Source organism: Eulemur rufifrons, chromosome 18 (genome assembly GCF_041146395.1).
Source record: "Eulemur rufifrons isolate Redbay chromosome 18, OSU_ERuf_1, whole genome shotgun sequence".
NCBI classification, from domain to species: Eukaryota; Metazoa; Chordata; class Mammalia; order Primates; family Lemuridae; genus Eulemur; species Eulemur rufifrons.
In genome coordinates, this window is record NC_091000.1 from 15,845,302 (window position 1) to 15,852,035 (window position 6,734).

At 36.7% G+C, this 6,734-nt stretch overlaps 1 non-coding gene across 1 annotated transcript; it reads left to right on the plus strand.

The window, feature by feature from the left end:
* The first annotated feature begins 5,581 nt into the window (after positions 1 to 5,581).
* On the plus strand, positions 5,582 to 5,742 carry LOC138399272 (U1 spliceosomal RNA). Its single transcript, XR_011236155.1, has one exon. It is a non-coding gene; the product is annotated as a U1 spliceosomal RNA (small nuclear RNA).
* Positions 5,743 to 6,734: the final 992 nt, after the last annotated feature.

A 6,734-nucleotide genomic window follows, 5' to 3' on the forward strand; every position in this document is an offset into this window, starting at 1 on the left:
AATTTTAAAAATATACATGGAGATCTGAATAGCATAAGATTTTTCATATTAATATGTGTCTTTCAACTGGATATGTTGTACTCTCTCCTGGTACCTTATTAAGTCAGTAACATCTTCTAATTCTCCAAATTCTGAAAGGTGTTAGAGAGAATAGAAAGAGAGGGATTTTTAGGAATTTTATGATTGTTTTGGGAAATTACATTTAAATACATGAATCACCTTAAGAAAGTGTTGAGATGTTCTAACGTTATACACTGAACTATATGCCAAAAAGGCTGAGATAAAGGGACAAATGCATTGTGAGAAACTCTCATCGTGAAAGCAATAAGAGGTAGTCTTATTAAGACATAAAGAAATCTTTAGTGGTGGAAAAAAAGAATGGGAACACATAGAAAAAAGATGAGCATGACAGGAAAGAGAAAGTACCCCAGGCTAGATATATACAAAGGATAGAAGTATTTCAGTGAGCTGCAAAGTGGAATGAGAACACCAAGAACTTGGCACACCAGGCCAGAGATTTTTGAATTTGATCTGATAGAGAAGTGTAGGTCTCAGCACTCAGAAGGGACAAGATGGGGCATCCCCTGGCCAGGCATTGGGTGGCCCAATTCAGACACGGGACTGACCCTGCATGTGGTGAGACTGATGATTGCTGAACTGCCTAGGAAAAATGGATAAAATGATACCTAACATACCTAACACAGCACTGGGATGTTAAAATGAGATGATGATGTTTATTTGCACACCTGATTTGGGCTGTCATCAGTTTCTATTTATCTTTAGTGACCTCTTTGGCCAGTCCCATGCATTATGAGCAAAATAATAAGAATATAAATTGTCACTTGGGCTCATCACAGCTTACGAACACATCAGTGGACACAGTAAACTGTTTTCCCAGACATCTCACAATAAAAACTAAACTGTCCCAACTTTTTTTAAGGACATACTAAACAAGGTCATGTAATAACCTGCCAGCTCAGGGCCTGGGAAAAGTATCGAGTGAAATTTTAAGTGAAGACAGAATGTCTATTGCAGGTTTCAATATCATGATGGTGGGATAAGTTCTAAATTATGGATGATGATTCATAACCCCACAGGGCCCTTTGGCAATTTTCTGGCTGGCTTCTGGACTCTGACGGTCAATATGGTCATGCTAATTTAGTCTCTAAAAATATTCCACTGTTTTAGTTGTTAATGTTTTCCATTTTAGCGGTTGTTTTTTGTTCCCTTTAATTTAATTTAATTTTTGTATATGTAAAATATTTTCATGATTCCAAGGTCAAACTATTGTTTAAAAATACACACATAAAACTCTTGCTTGTACTCCAGAATCATCTACCCAGTTCCCACCCATCATTTTCATTAGCTCTTTTTTTTTTTTTTTTTTTTTTGAGACAGAATCTCGCTCTGTTGCCCGGGCTAGAGTGGTGCCATGGCATCAGCCTCACTCACAGCAACCTCAAACTCCTGGGCTCAAGCGATCCTCCTGCCTCAGCCTCCCGAGTAGCTGGGACTACAGGCAAAAACCACCATGCCCGGCTAATTTTTTCTATATATTTTTAGTTGTCCAGCTAATTTCTTTCTATTTTTGTAGTAGAAACGGGGTCTCGCTCTTGCTCAGGCTGGTGTCGAACTCCTGAGCTCAAACGATCCACCCGCCTTGGCCTCCCAGAGTGCTAGGATTACAGGCGTGAGCCACTGCGCCCGGCCCACCTCTTAGTTTTTGACAAACAGATATATTTGGATGTATTTTTATTTCTCCTTTTTTTTTTTTTACACAATATATACAATATCCCACAGCCCTGTTTTGATCACTTACAAGTATATCTTGGCGATTTTTATTCTCTGTGTGTGTGTCTGTGTGTTTATAGGTGATAATATTCCACTTGGGATGTGTCCTAGGTTGATGGACATTATTTCCCAATCTTTTGTTTTTACACTAATGGCACACTGAAGAAACTTACGTACTTTCCCCCTATTTGTGAAGCTGAATCTTCTAGTTATATGTGTAGAATTGGCAGTGCTGAGGCAAGGATTACGTGGAGTAACAAGTTCCTTAGATATTCCCAAGCCATCGGTCCCCTCCACAGGGGTTTTATCAATTTGCATCCCCACCAACAAAACAGCAGAACAACTGGGAATCTGAATCTAGCCCAAACAGTGTATTTTCAAAGTTTTCTATTTTTGCCAATCTGACATGTAAGAAAAAATACTCAGTTCTAAAACTTTTCTAACAATAGCAAGTTAATAAGCATCACAAAAGAAATAATAACCTTTTCTCAATTGTATAGTTTTGGAAATGTTCTATTATTTAGAAATAGCTCTTGAGTGTCCTCAGTTTGCAGAACATTTTGAAAATACCAACAGCAGGCATTACAGCGTTGGTTCATTTGCCAGACAGGGAAAGAGCTGAATCTTTGTATTCTCCAAAGAGAAAATTTATAAAGCAAACCTTGTATGTCACTTCAGTGGAACCAAAGAACACTGTCATTTCAACTCTAAAACTGCACATAATATGGTTGAGTATGCTGCATAATAGTCACATTGTTCCAACTTATATGTATAAATACTTCTCTCACTTTTATAAAAAAAGATTTTAAAATTCTGTTTTAAATTAATTGCCAATCTCCTAAGATTTGACATTGAATATACCATCCATTGTAATTAACCAAGGGGTAAAAAAATAATGATTCTTTTTCTTTTCATGGAACAATAGAATTTCATCTAGATTTTCTGATTAATTTGGTATTTTACTTTGCCATTATAATTCAATTTATGTAGCTGTTCTGTTCATTCCTTGAAGGCATTTTTATCATCCATGAAAATCTGAAATAAAAAGGAATAATATTTCAATATTCATTTTCCCCCACAGGGATCCTTGTGCTACTCCACTGCAAATAACTATTTAGAACTGGCAGTTTCAATGTTTTGAAGCTCCAGAAAGCAAGTTTCTACTTTTTCATATCACTATGTTTTATTGCTCACAAAATAAATGAAAATAAATTCAAATTACTTATTATTATCACTAATATTGATAATCCAACAACAAAATAAAGGAAGTTAACAATCTCTTTTTGTTATATTATGTCATGCTGGAAAATAAGTTATTATTAATATTATTCTTTTGAATAAAGGACCATTATGTGCTAGATCATATTTAAAGCAACAGTACTTGGCTGTCCAATTATTGCATTTCTTAGTTATGCAGTTTCATTCTCACTATTTTTATATTTTTTCTAAATATAGCATCATGTTTATCATTGACTTTTTAACATGGAGAAAACATACGAATAGTAATAAATGCTTCATACATAAAAGTAATAACTTCATTTATTTGCCATACATCCTTTTTAATGTATAAATTTGGTATGTCCCAATGATTCTATAGTTCATAGATAAACCTAACATATTTAGATTACAATTTAACTAAATTGTAATGTTTCAGTCTGGAAGCAAAATATATCATCAGAAAAAAAATTTTGAAGTAGGCACGTGGTGCTGGATCTGTGAATTGTTTGTAACAGGTAAAAATTAGGGGAGGAAAGCTGTGTAGGTAACGCAAAAATGTTATTTCCAGAGATCGTATGTATAAATGTGCATTTTCCAAAGATCTCGAGCGGATCCTGATGAAATAAACGCCCAGGGTTAGCTGTTACAGTCCATGTTGTTTTCTAGATCTCCACCTCCGCTGGGTGTCCTCGTGGGGCACTTAGCCCAGCTCTCAGCACACGTGGACCTTGAAGCTCCTTCATCCTCCTGCCGCCGTTCACAAACTATGTGTGCAACTACCTACCTTGCCGGGTGCCCGAGCTTCGGTCGAGAGCCTATGTTTTAATATATTTCCCTAAGCCTCGTTCGTGCTCTCATGATTCCCACCACAGGGCTAGAAATAAACAGTCTTTCCAAATACGGACCCCAAAATTATCCTCCACTCCCTTTTCAAGTTCCTTCGCGCCCTAATTTTACCTTATCTTTAGGCTCTGGTCCCTGTCACTCACTTTCTATCACATAATTCTGGAGACACAGCAGAAACTTGGAATATGGCAGGTGCCTTTTTGCCTCCTTGTTTTGATCTTAAGCTTTGGCTTAAACCCCACAAACTCTCATCCTCTCCCTTGCCTCTAGCCATGGCCCTGCCATTAGTCCCAGCAATAGAACTAGCGACTAGTAATTATGAGTGTAGCGTCCCTTCTGCCTGGAGTCCATCACCTAGAATCGTTTATTACAAGGATTTGTTCTGTAAAATTTGGATTCTGTGAAAAGGCCACACTGAAGATTCCAGAAAGCCACAAGTGGCCCATAAACGGCAAGTTCTCCACCCGTGAACATTAGGAAGAGGCTGTGCCTGCTCCACACTCTGTCATCTTCCCTTCAGTGGATGCAGAGGTTGGGGAGTCCCTAGAACACAGCAAAGCTACGGGACGGAATGAATCCAGGCTCCAGAACCACCGCGTAGGATAACTGCTCACCAACGCGAATACCCACATCAGACTGTTACACGCCTAATAACAGAGTCTATTGGTAAACCACTGGCATTTTGCAGATGATTTGTTACAGCAATTTGAAACTTTATATTGCAATACTATGTAGTATTGCAACTTTATATTTGCAAATCTTAAGACAAAAGCAGAATTCCACAATTTAAACTGAGCAACTTGTCTCTGATGTTCTTTCTGTTTCTGTTAATTCAAGAAAAAAAATTTATTAAACACAATTTTTGTTAGAATGCGATGCTAGATTATCTCAGGAATGTGACTATGAGCAAAGTGTGGTTTTTATTCTTAAAAAACCTAAAACTTAATATTATGATGATTTTCACTAAGCTATAGAGAAATCTTTCCTTGCCTTAGAAGACATTATGTGGCCGGGCGCGGTGGCTCACGCCTGTAATCCTAGCACTCTGGGAGGCCGAGGCGGGTGGATCGCTCGAGGTCAGGAGTTCGAGACCAGCCTGAGCAAGAGTGAGACCCCGTCTCTACTAAAAAAATAGAAAGAAATTATATGGACAACTAAAATATATATATACAAAAAATTAGCCGGGCATGGTGGCGCATGCCTGTAGTCCCAGCTACTCGGGAGGCTGAGGCAGTAGGATCGCTTAAGTCCAGGAGTCTGAGGTTGCTGTGAGCTAGACTGACGCCACGGCACTCACTCTAGCCTGGGCAACAGAGTGAGACTCTGTCTCAAAAAAAAAAAAAAAAAAAAAAAAAAGAAGACATTATGTGTATAAAGAAGTAAGTATAGGTGAGGTTTCTGACTGTATTTTGTGCAGATGAAAAAAAAAATTCTTGTCAAATGTTATCTACGAAATATTTCTATAAGATTTTTAAAGACCTTAATATGTGAAATGTACCGCACAAGTCACTATAAAAAGCTTTTGGAGGACATAGTCCCTGCATTAAATGAGTTTAAAAATAAAATGACAAGCAGAAAAGTTAGACCATTTTCTTTTTCCATTTTGGAGGAACATGTTGTTTATATTTTTTCAAAAACCCATTTTTCTCTCAAATCAAACAGTTGTAAACTAATAGAGAAATCAATTAGATAAAAGCAAAAAGAAGATAATTAAAACTCTAGAGCCATACTTAACCTGGCAGGAGTTACCATGACCGGGAAGGTGGTTTTCCCAAAACCAGGCTCATCCATGGCACTGCAGATGTGCTGACCCCTGAAATTTCCCAAAATATGGGAAACTCCACTGCATAATTTGTGGTTGGGGGACTGCATTCACACTCTCCCTTGGCAGGGGAACCTCTATAGCTAGATCTCAACTATTAATCCATTTCTTTATTACGAGGAAACAAAGCTTCTTAGCAACCAAAATAATTCTTTTGTTAAGAGGCAAAGATAAAGTCTAAAAATTTTACTTAAGAAAACAACTTATTTTCAGTGCCAGTATTGTCCTGGAGTAATATGGCATCAATATAAAATTCACAAGACTCTATTTGAAATTTTAATTATATTTATGTTCTTTTGGGTCAACAGCTATACTCAATTCTACCTCTGTACCATATTATTATCTAAGCATAATATTGTATGAGTAAAATTGCTTTAAATAAAGGAGATGGCTTGGAAACAAACACCTGATACACTCCAGATTGGCCCAGGGGAATAACAGCACAGGCTTTGATAAGACAATAAAGAGCTTCCTGATTGTCCAAGTAATTCTATAAAGCAAATAATTTGTATGATATTATATAATGGCAAGAATTTTTTGCCTTCACTTAGGAGGACTGTAGTACTTTTACATAGAAACCTGGCTAACATTTAAGTAAAATACTCAGTTCTGCCTGAGAACAGGTGCATGTGTATACCCCTAAAGAATCAAATACTGTGATGCAGAATAATAACAATTTAATTGTTATTCAAATTTTTTCCACTACATTTTCATCTTAAATCACATAATACATTAAGTTGAACACTTAAGGAAAACGTATATATTGAGAGAAAATGTTGTTATCATGCATTAAAATAGAACAGGCACTTCATCCAAAATGGCACTTCCTCACTTAATGCTCAATCTTCTATTTGCTCTTGAATTAAGATTTATTTTTAATCTAAATAATATTCAAGAAAATGAAAGGGAATGCATATACACTGCTTGTGGGAATGTACATTAGTACAGCTACTATAGAGAACAGTATGGGGGTTCCTCAAAAAACTAAAAATGAAACTATGATATGATTCAGAAATCTCACTGCTGAGTATATATCCAAAAGAAAGGATATAGTATA